Source organism: Eschrichtius robustus, chromosome 21 (genome assembly GCF_028021215.1).
Source record: "Eschrichtius robustus isolate mEscRob2 chromosome 21, mEscRob2.pri, whole genome shotgun sequence".
NCBI lineage: Eukaryota > Metazoa > Chordata > Mammalia > Artiodactyla > Eschrichtiidae > Eschrichtius > Eschrichtius robustus.
This window is the reverse complement of record NC_090844.1, coordinates 32,518,341-32,534,615: the sequence shown is the minus strand read 5'-3', so window position 1 is coordinate 32,534,615 and position 16,275 is coordinate 32,518,341. Positions and strand designations below refer to the sequence as shown.

Genomic DNA, 16,275 nt, shown 5'->3' with positions numbered 1-16,275 from the left:
TCTCATTTAATCTTCAGAAAACTCCTGCAAGATGGATACTAGTATCTCCATTTTACAGATGAGGAAACTGAAAGACAGACAGGTTAGGTGGCCTGTCCAAGGTCACACATAAAGTAAGGGGTAGAGCCAGGAGTCAAATCCAGGCAGTCTTGCTTCATGACCTGCACCCTTTACCACATGCTACACTGTCACTGACCACTGAACCACTTTTCTGTCATGTCTGTATTAATTCAGAAAGGCAACCATTACTGCTTCAAAAAACATCCCTGGGGCTTCCCTGGTGGTGCAATGGTTGGGAGTCTGCCTGCCAATGCAGGGGACACGGGTTCGAGCCCTGGTCTGGGAGGATCCCACATGCCGCGGAGCAGCTGGGCCCGTGAGCCACAATTACTGAGCCTGCGCGTCTGGAGCCTGTGCTCCGCAACAAGAGAGGCCGCGATAGTGAGAGGCCCGCGCACCGCGATGAAGAATGGCCCCCGCTTGCCGCAACTGGAGAAAGCCCTCGCACAGAAACGAAGACCCAATACAGCCATAAATAAATTAATTAATTAATTAATTAAAAAAAAAATCCCTATTAACAAAGCCAGCATCTTCAACCTGTATAGAGGCTGTGATAGACAGAATAATGACCCCCCACCAAATACCCACATCCTAATCCCTAGAACCCGTGAACATGTTACCTGATGTGGCAAAAGGGACTTTGCAGATGTGATTAAGTCAAGGATCTTACAATGGAGAGATTATCCTGGATTATCCAGGTGGGCCCAGTATAATCACTAGGATACTTACAAGAGAAAAAGGGATGGAGAAGAGTCAGAGAGAGAGATCTGAAGATGCTCTGCACGGGCTTTGAATATAAGAGAAAGGGGACCGTAAGCCAGGGAACGCAGGCACCTACAGAAGGTGGAAAAGACAGGGAACAGATTCTCCTCGAGAACCTCCAGAAGGAATGCAGCCCTGCTCATACTTAGATCTTAGCCCAGAGAGACCCATGTTGGCCTTATAACATCCAGAACTATAAGATAATAAATTTGTATTGTTTTAAATTTTGCTGTGTTTAAGCCATTAAGTTTGACATCATTTGTTAGAGAGGCAAAAGGAAACTAATACAGAGTCTTCTCTGACAGCATTTCTAAACACTCCCTTGTTTTCATTAGTTCTAGTAACATCCCTATAGAACCTAGGACAGGAAAGAGAATTCCCTTAGATTCCTTAACCTAAGATGTGGGGAACGTGAAACAGAAAGAGCACCTTTAAAGGTCTTACCCCATGACAACATGAATAGTCCTATCTATGGCTACAAATATGCTAATGTGGCCTACAACATGTCCCTGGACAGCCAGGAAAGCCATCAGCCTGCAATTGCTCAGAGGACGCTGCTGTCACCTTTTACGCTGCAGAAGAGAAGGACGCGATTTCTTCCTGTTTTGTTGGCAGTCACTCCTGCTTTCTATGCTCTGGAGTTAACTTTCATTCTAGTTGGAGATGTGACAAACAGTGATGTGGCAGCAAAGCCACCACCATGCATGACACAATAACGTTATGGGTCCTTTTATTACTCAAATACTTACTGTATCTTTCCATTCCTGACAACTAAAATCTCTGGGCCACACTGGATTCTGTGGCTGATTTTCACAAAAATATGTGGTGCGTGTGGAGAAAACTCGCAGTAGTAAAGACAGCACTATGGTTAAGAACCATTTTTTAAAGTCTGTTAATTTAAACATATAATAGCCACAGTTAATAAAGAAAAGCCCCTTGCAGCCATCCCAAAGAACGCTATTGAGCCAACAATTTTTATAATGAATAACCTCTAACTGGAAGTTTATTTTGTAAAGGTGAATAATGTATAAGTTCCCTAAATAAAAAGACTGATTCATATCTCAAAACATTAACTATTTAAGACTATGTATAGGAATAGATGAGTAAAAATAAAACCCTTTCCACACTTATCATGTTGGCATTTAAAGATCAAAAAGTAAATGACCTAATTTACTGCATGAGAACATTTGATCTCTGACCACTCACAGATAACTCAAACCACTATCAGTTAAATACCGCTTTTATCAGGTAAAGTGCCTATGTCTGCTACACACTGATGTCCATTCATAGATGCTAAGTCAAAACAACACACTGGAAAACTAGGATTTGGCAGTTCTCTCTGTTCTGACCAACGGCATACAAATAAATGACTTCGAGTAAATCCCTTAATCTCTAAAAGGTTATGAAATGAGGCTGAATACTCAAAAACTGACGATGGAAATATTTTCTCACTTGTTTTTCCATTTTGTCAACTCTACGATTTTTTTTTATAAATTTATTTATTTATTTTTGGCTGCGTTGGCTCTTCGTTGCTGTGCGCGGGCTTTCTCTAGTTGTGGCGAGCGGGGGCTACTCTTCGTTGCGGTGCGCGGGCTTCTCATTGCGGTGGCTTCTCTTGTTGCAGAACACGGGCTCTAGTCATGTGGGCTTTGGTAGTTGTGGCACGTGGGCTCAGTAGTTGTGGCTCGCGGGATCTAGAGCGCAGGCTCAGTAGTTGTGGCGCACAGGCTTAGTTGCTCTGCGGCATGTGGGATCTTCCCGGACCAGGGCTCGAACCCGTGTCCCCTGCCTTGGCAGGCGGATTCTTAACCACTGTGCCATCAGGGAGGCCCCAACTCTATGATGTTTTACGTGGAGAGGATTTATTTAGTACATATGTGCATGCCTGGACAAAAGTTTGTCTGTTTTTAAAGTAAGAGTTCCCACAGAAATGTTTCTATACAGACTCATTCTAAACTAATCGCCGTAAATTACCCATATCAACACCACCAAAATAATCAAAAGCCGGGCCTCACCTTGCCTATTCCGAGACTCTAAGTGGTTTGTTATTCCAGATATATATCTAATTCCTCACAAAGTCCTTTTTTTGTTTTGTTTGGGACACGGTTCATTACTGAACACCAACTATGTACCAGGCCCTATTCTAGATCCTGGGAAATCAAAGGAAATATGATTCTGATCTCATAGAGCTTAAATAAACATGAAAATTTCAGAAAATGATAAACTACTATAAAACAGGGTAATAGGACACAGTGACTGGGGGGTCTGGATTGTTATAAAAAGGACTAATGGAATCCAAACCAGGAACTCATCATATAGAAAGATTAGAGGAAGACACGTGAAGAGGTGATCATCAGACATATCTTTTATTTCCTTTCAAGTTCTCTTTGTTTCAGAGGCTTCTGAGGTTATAGTAAAAAGATTTAAATAATAGTCAAGTATTCCAAGTAATATAAAAAGTTTAAGATTTCCATATTATTTAACCATAACTACTCTAAAATACTACTGAAATGAAATCATTTTGTTGGTCAGCAGTACATAGTCTGTTAATAACTGTATCGATTAAGAGTTTTTAAAAATATTTTTATATTTTAAAATTTAAAAAAATTTTTTAATTTTAAAAATATTTAAAATTTGTATATTTTAAAATAATAATCAAATAACTATTACTAAGTTGTTTCCTGTGAATGGATTTATTCATTATCTAAGAGAGTAAGCATTTGGAAAAATGAGATTTTAAAGTCCCAACCCCAAAAAAACACACAAAAAAAGTAATCACGAGAGCAAAGAATGTGAAAATGTCCACTTCGACTTAAATTCTTTTCCTTCACTAAGAATATCTAAATCTGTGCTAACCACACGTGGCTACTGAATTGTAAACAAATTAAAATTAAATAAGATTAAAAATTCAGTTCTCAAGAACACTAGCCACATTTCAAGTGTTCAAAATCCACACATGTGGCTTCCCTGGTAGCGCAGTGGTTGGGAGCGCAGTGGTTGCCAGTGCAGGGGACACGGGTTCGATCCCTGGTCCGGGAAGATCCCACATGCCACGGAGCGGCTGAGCCCGTGTGCCACAACTGCTGAGCCCGTACGCCTGGAGCCTGTGCACTGCAGCCTGTGAGAGGCCACCACAATGAGAAGCTCGCATGCAGCAACGAAGACCCAACAACAGCCAAAAATAAATAAATAAAAATAAATAAATTTAAAAAAAAAAAAAAGAAAGAAAAAATATCCACACATGGTGGGTGGCTACCATACAGGACAGCAGAGACACAGGGTATTTCCATCACTGCAGAAAATTCTATTGGTCAGTGCTGATGTAAATCATTTCTCAAATTTGACCCAAACAAAAACATCCTAAAAAAGCTTATAAAAATCAGGTTAATTATAAACTTTTTAAAGAAATTGGTGAATAGTACCGTATAACTAGACAGAAATCACATATGAGGAAATTTAGCAGACACACGTACGCAAGAATAAAATAAGAGTAAGATAAATCGGGGACAAGGAAAAATGTGCTCTGACATTGGTGTTGCAGTCATGAGTCTTGAGTTTTAGCTGTGAGTCTACCTCTCTGAAGAGATACGACATATTTGGGCTTCTGTTTATAGCCCATAATAGAGGTTAAATCAGGTGATCCGATCACCTGAAATGACCCCAAACAATGGGAAAATGAGCTGTGATTCCTCCTAGTCACCAATACATAAATGTAGGGGTTGGATTTGCATTCTGACAAGAACATATGTGATTTTAAAAATTAACTTTAATGTCTTACCTACCCTATTAACATTATTTAAAGATGTTCGTTATTTGCAATAGCAAACAATTATATGAAACTCACAACCAACACCTATTTACATAAATAAGATTTTAGGGGGTAAAGCATGACCACCATATTTCTTTCTACAAAATTCTCTAAGTAATCAAGGTGTATTAGAGAAGTAGCACCTTTTCTTATCATTTTTATTTTTAATTTTCCTTAGTTTATACCACTAGTAATAGAGTAATACTATTTTTAAAACATAACAGTACTACTCCATAATCTGTTTAACTCTAGTACCATCACCCCAAATATATTCTAAAATTTTCACTTAATAATTTTCCACTAAAATTGTGTTAAGAGAAAGATGATGGTCAAGGACATGAAAATATCCTGTATAAGGGAGTGACCTATGTGAAATGGAACACAATTAAATACCAAAAAACCCCCTGTCACTAAATACAGTCACACAATTTTCACTTGACTATGATTCTATTAAGTTACACAACATTTTAGGTTGCTTTGTAGTTCTTTTTTTTCCTGACTAAACCACATTACTTATTGAACTGCCTTGTACCAATACAAAACTTACTAATAAAACACACCATTTCCCTTATCTATTTGGTTTAACCTCGAAGTTTTCACTTTGTTCTTGACCACACCTGGCAACAACAGACATGGTATTATGACTGGAAGAAAATTCACATTAAATTATTTTCCAGTCCCTTACATCAAGGGACTGGCTCACAGTGAAATTTATGACAAACTAAGTAACTTATATCAGTCATCTTGTTCCATTCACTATGAAATCTAGTAAACTAACAAGTTCATCCACATATTTTCCTTCCTCTTTCCCTAACAAATTTTTAAATTACAGAAAACAGGTGTGAGATTGTTCAAATTTTACTTTCTTTTACCATATCAAGGCAAAGTATCACAGAAATGATAATGTAGTTTTTAAAGTACTAAGCAATTAATTTATCATAATATCTAAAATGATAATTTACTAAGTTTATTTTTCCTATAAAGGCCAGGGGTTTTTCTTCTCTTTTCTTTTTTTTTTTTTTGGTTCATCAGGTTTATCACTTTAGTATTTAGGTTCAATTATATTCAACATTTCATTTTTAAAATAAACAATAAAAGAACATAAGGAACTTCATACCATATATTCAAATTTTACATTATCACCTATTTGCTTAATCAGAACATGAAGCGTTGGTGAAGCTATAAGCCATCATGCTTTTGTAATAACAACAGTGGAAGTAAATTTGGACTGGAAAGTTAACTTCATGTTCCTACTTGTAACAGCATGAATTCTCTTTACCAAACTGAGAAACACCCATATAACCCATGCAAAGATTCTGCTCAAGCACTAACTAACATTCAACTTTTAACTTCTATAAAAGTGAGTTTAGGCCAACTGAGTTCACATCTTCATCGATGAAACATTCGACTAAAGACTAGCTCATTTTGCATATGCTATTATTCTTATATTTTTAAAAAGTCATTTATTATCAGCTACATGCCTGGTCCAGTTCTAGGCACACTCTAGCACTTCTAGTTTAGATCCCTATAATTGCAAAAAGTAGTCATTTTCATCTCCACTTCAGAGATAAGAACACCGAGCCCCAGTGGTAGAGGTACGGCGGGAATAAGAACTTGGGTCTCCCTGACACTTGCCCTACACTCCACTGCCCATTGAGTTTAAAAAAAAAAAAAAAAAAAAAAGTTTTGTTAAATGGCTTAAAGCAAACAGAACAACTTTCAGGGTGAAGGTCAGTTAGAGCAAAGCAAACATCTCAATAAAAAGAAAGCCATACATTTTATACAATAAGTTTGCTATAGTTAACTATATAGGTATAGCATACTTTCCATAGACATTTCCTAAAATAAGGTGTTTCTGAATAAAATCTGAATGAAAAGAAAGGTATTTTAAACCACATACAATGCTTTCTCAATAAAGGCATCACGACTGAACGGAAAGATGATTTTATAATTCAAAAACTCTACCACATACTTTGTTTTATAAGCTTAAACTTTATGTCATGTTTTCTTAACACAGGAATATGAGCATCTTGTTTTCATAGATGACTTTTAAAATCTCACTCCATAAATTGATATAAAGTATATATCATCAATTACAACGCAATAAGGCTGGAAATAAAATTTTTCAAAATAAGTGATAGGAATTATAAAGAAAAAATGTATCACACAAGCTGCTGCGTTCTTGTATACCTATACTACACTTTAAAAACCACAAATAAATGCAGTTTTTAAAAACAAAGCCTTTCTGATATTACTAGGAGTTTAAATTGGTTCAAACCTTGCTGGAAGTATTCTAAAATCAACTATGGTGATGGTGCACAGTTCTATGAATATACTAAAAACCACTGCATTGTACATTTTAAATGGGTAACTTGTATGGTATGTGAATTATTCCTCAACGAAACTGTTATTAAAAAAAAAACCTTTCTGGAGAAAATATTGGAAATATGTGTCAAAAACTTTTGTAATGTTCAGACCTGTTAAGTAATTCTACTCTTAAGAATTTATTGTAATCAAATCATCACAGTCATACAATTTTTTAAATATGTAAGAATGTTCATCAAATTTTATCTAAAAATTGCAAACTGCCTAAAATGCTATCAACAGAATAATGGTAAATAGATATGGCACAACCATACAATGAAATTATATATCAGTTTAAAAAATCACATTCTCAAAAAAATTTATTTCACAATAAAGCAGGTTATAAAATAATATTATACACTATTCCAATTTGTAAAAAAAAAAAAATACAGGTATGCATAAGAAAAACACTGGAAAGATACAAAACGAAATGTTAATTGTAGTTGTTTCCAGTTGGTAGGATTTCAGGTGATTTTAATCTTCTTTATATCTCACTGGTTTTCAATTTCTCTACAATAAACAACCCTTTCATAACTTAAACATAATAAATGTTATTTTAAAACTACCAGCCACTTTGGAAAGTACAAATTTTCCATTAAAAATTAAAAACTAATAGGGCTGGGGGTAGTGGTGGTGGTGGGATGAACTGGGAGATTGGGAATGACATGTATACACTAATATGTATGAAATAGATAACTAATAAGAACCTGCTGTATAAAAATAAATTTTAAAAAAAGATTCTATTAAAAAAAAAAACCTAATAGGGCTATCAGCATTTCTTAGGGGTACTGTGTGTGGATCTATACGCATATGGATGTAATACCTTAATTAAGACCTTAACCTCAACACCCTAATTCTATGACACAATACAATAAATTCTAATGATCAAGGCTAAATTGTACAGGTGATAACAAAACAGAAAGCATGAGATGACCAAAAGTATATTAACCTTACTTCATATACAAAGCCAAATTACCTACTTTAGGTTTAAAAAACTATTACATCAAATTATGTGTGTTTCCACATCTAGGAAAACTCAACATATACAGTCATCTCAAGATTTAAAATAATTATTTCTCATCCTTGCAGGAGGAAAAAATAGCAAGGGATGTATTTAACCTTCACCCAGAATAAAAAAGAACAACATTCTATTGGAATTTTAGGTGAAGCATAGCATTAAGTTTCGCACCACAATCAAATATGAAATACCATACTGCAATGTATTTGGATCCGGCAGAGATCAAGAAAAACACAGACAGCTTAAAGTAACAAAATTATAATAGCCAAATAAAGGCTTTAATTTATGTATGCAGATGTGTTATAAAAATGTCCTTCTTAAAGTCCACGTTGCAGAGTTTTATGCAAATAGTCTGTATTCATCAGGTAGTCAGAGGGGAAAAAAATTCAACTTTGGGACTTCCCTGGTGGCGTGGTGGTTAAGAATCCGCCTCCCCCAATGCAGGGGACACGGGTTCGAGCCCTGGTCCGGGAAGATCCCACATGCCGCGGAGCAACTAAGCCCGTGCGTCACAACTGCTGAGCCTGCGCTCTAGAGCCTGCGAGCCACAACTACTGAGGCCGTGCACCACAACTACTGAAGCCCGCGCGCCTAGAGCCCATGCTCCGCAACAAGAGAAGCCACCGCAATGAGAAGCCCGTGCACCGCAACGAAGAGTAGCCCCCGCTCGCCACAACTAGAGAAAGCCCGCGCGCAGCAACAAAGTCCCAACGCAGCCAAAAATGAACAAATAAATAAATAATAAATTTTTAAAGAATACTCAAAAAAATTCAACTTTTTTCTGCTATCACAATCCTCCAAAGTCAACATTTAACCTTTCCATACATATAAGAAAATATTTCTAGAAAGTGAGGGAAGCACATTAAAGTAGGTTTCTCCAGTTAAAAAAGAAATCTGGGGCTTCCCTGGTGGCGCAGTGGTTGAGAGTCTGCCTGCCGATGCAGGGGACACGGGTTCGAGCCCTGGTCTGGGAAGATCCCACATGCCGCAGAGCAACTGGGCCCGTGAGCCACAACTACTGAGCATGCGCATCTGGAGCCTGTGCTCCGCAACAAGAGAGGCCGCGATAGTGAGAGGCCCGCGCACTGCGATGAAGAGTGGCCCCCGCTTGCCACAACTAGAGAAGGCCCTTGCACAGAAACGAAGACCCAACACAGCCATAAATAAATAAATTAATTAATTAATTTTTTTAAAAAAAGAAAAAAGAAATCTGGTTCACCTAGCCAAGATGCAGACAAGGTAAGAATCAAGAGGCACCAAGGATGGAAGAGTCAACATAGATTGCCACTGTTCAGGTTAATACTTTTTCTAATGGTTACATTAATGTGAAAGCAAGAGAGTCAAACTAGTTTTTGTAAATAAGATACTTAAGTTAGGATATCACTGATACAGGCAAATCTGACATTTCCTAGGCAAAAGCCATTGTTAGAGTCTGCACATAAATCTAAAACCAGTAGTCACTGAATCCTACCAAAAACTGCATCAGAGATGAACTCTGAAGAAACAGCTTTATGCAACATGGCATGATTCTTGTAGGATTCAGCATTATTTTTTGTTTCACATTCATTAGTGAAGCACCAAGATTTCAAATGACTAAACGACTACACTAAATGTTAGGAAACTTCTTTAATTGTCTAGATAACCCTTTTGATAACAACAAATAAAAACTGGCGATTCAGTTTTTACCTGTGCTGACTCTTCGTGGTTATTAATTTTTCAGCTTTCTTTTCAGCACACTGTTATCCCTCAAGTCCAACTACCAACCAAGACAATACCACTTAAACCAATGAGACTGTCTCTGCAGCTTTTCTTACAGGGCGTATTACCTGGGTAGTGACTACATGATGTTCGTTTTCTAATTATTTGTTTATACTGTACATTTAGGTTTTATGCTTTTATCTTTATATGTCATGTTTTACAAAAGTCTTTAAAATGCACTTTAAAAGTCTTTGTTTGTTTTCTATGTACAGCTTTAAGACTCCACAGCTGGGCTTCCCTGGTGGCGCAGTGGTTAAGAATCCGCCTGCCAATGCAGGGGACACGGGTTCAAGCCCTGGTCCGGGAAGATCCCACATGCCGCGGAGCAACTAAGCCCGTGTGCCACAACTACTGAGCCTGCGCGCTGCCACTACTGAAGCCCACACGCCTAGAGGCTTGTGCTCCGCAACAAGAGAAGCCACCGCAATGAGAAGCTCGCACAGTGCTGCGAAGAGTAGCCCCCACTCACCACAACCAGAGAAAGCCCGCGCACAGCAATGAAGACCCAACTCAGTCAAAAATAAATAAATTAATTAATTTTTAAAAAAAGATTGCAAAAAAAAAAAAAAAAAAGACTCCACAGCTAAGAGATGTGAGTAACACAAGACTCACTAAACACAATACCATCTTGGCTACAGCCAAAATGCCAGTAGGCAAGCCTCCACATGAGACTTCCTAATCTTTTGAATCTCAAATCAATTTGATAAACGAAATTTTATTTTACCCACAAAATCCCAGGAAGCCACACATTTCTTAAATTTAAAATACCTACGTATTTAAATTGAGTTAAATAATTCTTGTGCTTTCCAACTTCACACACACACACACACAGAAGTTATTGTGCTGGAATTCTATCAAACATCTCAGAAGACATCACGTAAAACAAAGTATTATTAGATAATATTCATATATGTATATGGTTAAAATGGAAACTATATGAATATAAATTTTTAAAATTTTCCTATTCACTCTCTCCTCAATATAGTTCTAAATCTAGATGAAAGAGGGAACATAGTAGAAAAAAGAGTTCTCATTGTAGATCAGTCAATGATAACACAGATTCACACCTAAAATTTAAGAATAAGCCAAGAATCAAAGAGCTTTTCAAATGCAAAATTTTGTCAATAAGCAGATGTACTTTAGAAGTAGCAAAACACATCCATCTAGCAAAAACTGAACATTCTCTAAATCACAAAATTTTAAATATGCCTTTTTCCTTCTTTTCATGCCACCCTGTACTAGCACAACATAATACAGAAGTGTTTAAAAGTACTTATTAAGTATTTAGTAAGGTCAACAATAAAAACAAAACGAAAAACCTCTGAGTATTTAAAAAATGTGTTAGGTAGTCGTAGTATAATCAGTTTCTTAAATTTATCTTTATTTATATTTATTAAAAGATTAGCCTGCAGACATAAAGTTCACCATTCATTTAAAAACTCAAATGCTGGACATGTTGTTTATTAACACATGAATAAATCATCTTAGTTGCTCTTTCAAAAAATAATAGACTCCTTTTTTTTTTTTTTTAATTAAAACTAAAAACAGCAATGCACCAAAATAGATTTTATGGATAGATACCAAATTCTAAACCTTTTTAAAGCTTTAATGATTTTAATTTTTTTAAGTGTCTAAAACAGACTTTTTGTTTCAAAAGAATTCAATGAATAAGTATCCACGGTTACGAATTTTCTTCTTGATAGTAAAAAATAATTAAAAATAATCAGTGATGCCTAAGATTTTTTTAAAACTTGTTTTCAATTAGGTATTCTTTCCAAGTTCTTTTCCAGGACCGTGATAGACCTCTTATTTTTTTATTTCATTGATAATTTTATTAGAACAGGAAAAATTCTGCCAAAACCACTTCATTACCCAAAATACAAACTTCAAGATACCTGGACAAGACTCACTTATGCATGTAAAAATATTTTGTATAAATGTTATATGTACAACATGGTGAACAAAATATGGAAAAAGAGAAGCAAGAGCCTTTACCTCACTGCAACTTAATCCCCTTGTGCTCATTATACTAACCATGCCTAACCTTGAGTATTCCCCCTCACCTTGAGCTTTCACAGAATGCACAAATACTTCCACAATAATGAAGTAATGTGATGTGGTACAAAGAGTCAAGTGACAGGTTTTTCACCAAAGCCTTGGACTTAACGTCTCTGGTCTCAGTGACTTCTCTTGTAAAATAAAGTAGTTGGACTATATCTCTTCTATTTAAATAGGCTGTTAGGGACCTAATTCAGGACCTGCTATATTACTTGTAATAGCAAAAACTTGTTAACAACTTAATGTTAATATTAATCAATATTTCAAACAATGGAATACTATATGACCCTTAAAAAAAAGAAAGCGGTAGGTCCATATGTGCTTGTTTGAAAGGATGTCCCAGGGAGCCTACTAAAACAAAAAAAGCAAAATGCAAACAGCGTGATAGACTTTGTATGAGTTTTAAGATAGATGTACGTACATATGTACAGAAATTTTCTAGGAGGACACCCAAGAAACTTCAAAATGGCTGTTAGTGGAGAACAGAGTGTTAACTTTTTTTAAAACCTCTTATAGTCTTTTATAATATTTCAAAAAAATTTAAATAATGAACGTGTGTTATTTTTATGAATCTTTACAAGAAAATAAAAGTAAAGGTCTGCTGACCAGGTTTTATAATTAGAAAAGACCTGGGTTCGTATACTGGCTTTGCTGTTTACCATCTGTGTGTTATTAAGGTGTTTAACCTCAATCTCTCCATCTGTAAAAAAGGAGTTAACAGTACTAACCCTCCCACAACTGTTGGGAGGATGAAAGGAAATCATCCATATAAGACATTTAGCTCAGCACGTTGTTAGAGGACAACAGCTATTGTAGCCATTACTAGGCTTATTATAAATATTATTATAAATTCCAGAAATGGAGTGTCTTTTAGAATCAGACAACTGACTAAAGACTTGGACAATTCATTCAAGGATGACCAATCTCAAAGGCAACCAATTCCCTTTACCCCAAACTCATTCAATCTGATCAGTATAAGAAAGGGCATATCTATTAACTTAAAGTTAAAAAAAAAAAAAAAGCTATCACAGGTAGCAGGTGAGCTGATGAGGGACATGGTAATCAGAGCACAGTCTGGGTTTTAATTAAGTATCAACTAACTAGAGTAGCCTTCTTCATTACATGTGGATACCTAGCCAGGAGCCAGAATACTCATGACAGCTGGGCAGGGGACCTTTATCTCTACAAAATGCTGAATATCTAGGAATAAACTTTTTTTTTTTTTAAAGTAATTCAAGTTTCCAAGAGTCTTTTCTTATTTTAATATACAACAATTTCTCATTTTCCTAAAAATTTATGGCACTGATGGTTCATTCATAAATTAATTACAAATAACATGTCAATCAAGTGAGAGATATAAAAATGAAATCTCCATAAAAATAAATTCCAAAAAAGCATACTGAATGGATTTTTTGAGTGGAACTTTTTCTCATAAGATTTTTAAAAATTCAGGCTGAATATTATCAAATCAAAATAAGTTGTAAATCTGACCTCTATACTAAAAGTGCTCTCCCAAAGTAACACTCTAACAATGCTCAATTTAATTTTTCCAACAGACCAAGAACACATCCTAAAATTCTATACAACAACTTGGAAGGATGAGGCGTTAGGACAGATTAAATCAATATGTAGCACAACTGGTTTGAGTCCATCATATTACAATTTTAACAGGCCTTCCTGGTATTAGAGAACAGTTTCAATACCAATATGACGGATTAAAGTTTGGATTCTCCCAACTACAATGATAAAACAAAAACATAAGGTCACACACATTTAATCCTTTTCAATATGAAAATAAAATAGGCTCCACTTAGTTCAGCTACTGTAAGTTTGTTAGTATTTAAAGCTTTAGAATAGTAACTATTTCAAATCACATAAGCAGATACACTTGAATACATTTGAGAGTTACTGTAGCTTTCCTGAGAGTGACCTGAAGTTCCCACCAAAAAATCCTGGCACCTGAATGACGCTCTGAGCTCTGCATGCCTGCTTCATAGATCATTGCACTGTGCTGAACTGACATTTGGAGATTGTACTGGGCAATTGTATGAAAGCAAAGAGAAAGGATGGAAGAGAGTTTATTTTTAAAAAGAAAACACTTCTTAACACACCCATCACCTATAAGCAAGAGCCATCAGAAGCACCATTTTAAAATACACACATTTCTAATTTTCCAACACGCAAACTACAGCGAGCAGATAATGTACCACAGCAGATCTTCCTACCCCTCCTCTCCCCTCACACAGTGCTTTGCCGAGAGCACAAGCCCAAGTAAAATAACCGAGGCAATTTCCTTGTTTACTTAAAGAATTGCAGAAAACATGTTGACTGCTTCTGAGGCTTCTGAAACAAATGAATTTTCAATATTTAAAAGACTTTTCATGATCATGTTTGAAATAAGAGTAGTAAGGATTCCTTCAGCTAGTAAAAAATATAGTTTTAACTTTATTAAAGGGGTTAAATTTTACACCGCAGTTCATTAGCATGCCTTGTTCGCAACCAGAAGGAAAAGGGGAAGGGGGGGGGCAGCAAAACACACAAGATGGAAAACATTACTACCTCCTTTGGTGGTTATGAATAATTTTAAATGACCCCAAGATGTATGGGAAGAGTTCATGAATAGAAAGAAAGGGGGTTAACAATCTGAACTGGCCCCTTCTAGATTCATACTGATGTCGGAGAGAAGAAGGAATTTATTTACACTGCAGTGCCTGGCAGCAAACATGGCTGCCCCTGCCCCCTTTAAATCGGAATAGTCTTCACTCCCTCACCAAAACCATCAAATTATGGCCATGCCTCTCTCTGTCTTGCTACCATTACACGAACACACCTCTTCCTCCCTCAAAGCACCTCAAAGCAGTAAAACCCACACCACCCCATTTCACAACACCATAACCACTAGCTTCTCCATTATCTAGCCTTGAAAGAAAAGGCACAGAATACACACAAATATAGGAACAAAAGGCTTTCCCTTCCTAACACTTTAACAACCCCCTTCCCCTTATTTTCCTCCCACTCTGTGACGCTTGGTCCATAGTTCTCATCCTTCTCAACATTCAGTTAATTTCCTTCCCGAGCCCAATCCTGGGTCTCCCAGTTCCTGAGTCTATTTCCTATCTTCCTATTGCATCCTGTCTCAAGCATTTCTCATCCCTTTTTCCTAATCCACCTTTTCCTCCACTTCCATTCCCTCGTGTCTCCCTTGAGGCCCCATCTCTCCACCTAATTCTTTCTCCTTCCCCCAGACTCTCCTAGTTCGCATACTCCACCCCCAAACCTGCCTACTTCTCTGTCCGTCCAGGTCTCTTATCTCCAAACCTAACTCTTCTCCTCTCCCCCTGCCCCTCCCCCGTTCCATCTTTATCCCCGCCCCCATCCCACCTCTACTCCCAATTCCCAGTTTAGCGCCACTCCATCCCTCATCCCAATCCTACCTCTCCTGCCCCACCTCCCGATCCCCTCCACACCCCCCGCCTTGCTCCATCCTTCTAGACTCCCCTCGAACCCTTTCAGGCCACCCGCTAGTCCTCCCATCCCTGCTAAGGTCTCTCTCCCTACCCGGGTCCCATCCCTAGGTCGCCCCCTCTTCGCCGTCCCCACCTCAGCGCTTCCTTCCAGCGCGCGCGCACACAAACACACACACACACACGCATTCACTTTACCTTCACTCTGTTCCATTCTAACCCCCCGGCCGTGTCAGTACGATCACAGGAGACACACGGAGGCCCGGAGTAGGGCTGGGGTGCAGGCAGCCGCCGGGGCCGCGGGAGGAGGAGGCGGAACCAAGCTAGGCCGCATGAAATCCCCGGGCTAGATTTCCCCCGCGCCGGACGCCTCTGCCATGGCGGCCGGCACCGAGGAGGGCCACGGCCAGGCCGGGCCGGGCGCGCAGCAAGAGGAGGAAGACTGCGGGCGGTGGGGTGGGCAGCGGAGCCGGAGGGATGGGGGTCGCCGCGCAGCTGCAGCTGCCACAGACCAGCCCGTGGCTGGCGGCCGGGCCGGGGCAGCAGGGTCGTCGGGGCTCGACTCGACCTCGCACGCCTCTCCGCGGCGACCAGTGGACAGTCCCCCTCCGCCTCCGCCTCCGTCTTGGTCGCCGCCGCCGCCCGCTCCCGCCGCCACAGGCACCGCCACCACCGCCGCCACCGCCGCCGCCGCGCACAAAGCCCCCCCCACCCCGACTCTCGGGACGCCGCCGCCGCCAAATCCTCAGCCGCTCATTGGCCGCTGGCCGCGGCGCCTGCCGGGAAATGCAGTCCGGGGCTCAGGGCGCAGTGGGCTAAAGGAGGAAGAGGCCAGTCGGCGGGCGGAAAGGAGGGGCTGGGGGAGAGCCCGAAACGCCAGCGGCCCGGCGGGGTCTCGACGAGAAGTGAGACCGCAGGCGATAAAGGCAGAGAGACGGAAAGGCGCGACGCGGAGGAGAGTGAAAAACAAAACAAAACTAGAA

At 38.8% G+C, this 16,275-nt stretch overlaps 1 protein-coding gene across 4 annotated transcripts in view; it reads right to left on the bottom strand.

Annotated features, from left to right (window-relative positions):
* The window catches only part of NSD3 (nuclear receptor binding SET domain protein 3), a 103,940-nt gene extending 88,006 nt beyond the window's left edge, over positions 1–15,934 (bottom strand). For 3 of the 4 annotated variants that reach the window (XM_068531897.1, XM_068531898.1, XM_068531899.1), the window contains exon 1: positions 15,491–15,934. The gene's annotated coding sequence lies outside the window, so the exon portion shown is untranslated. The remainder of the gene's footprint in view (positions 1–15,490) is intronic. The other variant, XM_068531900.1, reaches the window with a different exon arrangement.
* Between the last annotated feature and the right edge of the window lie 341 nt (positions 15,935–16,275).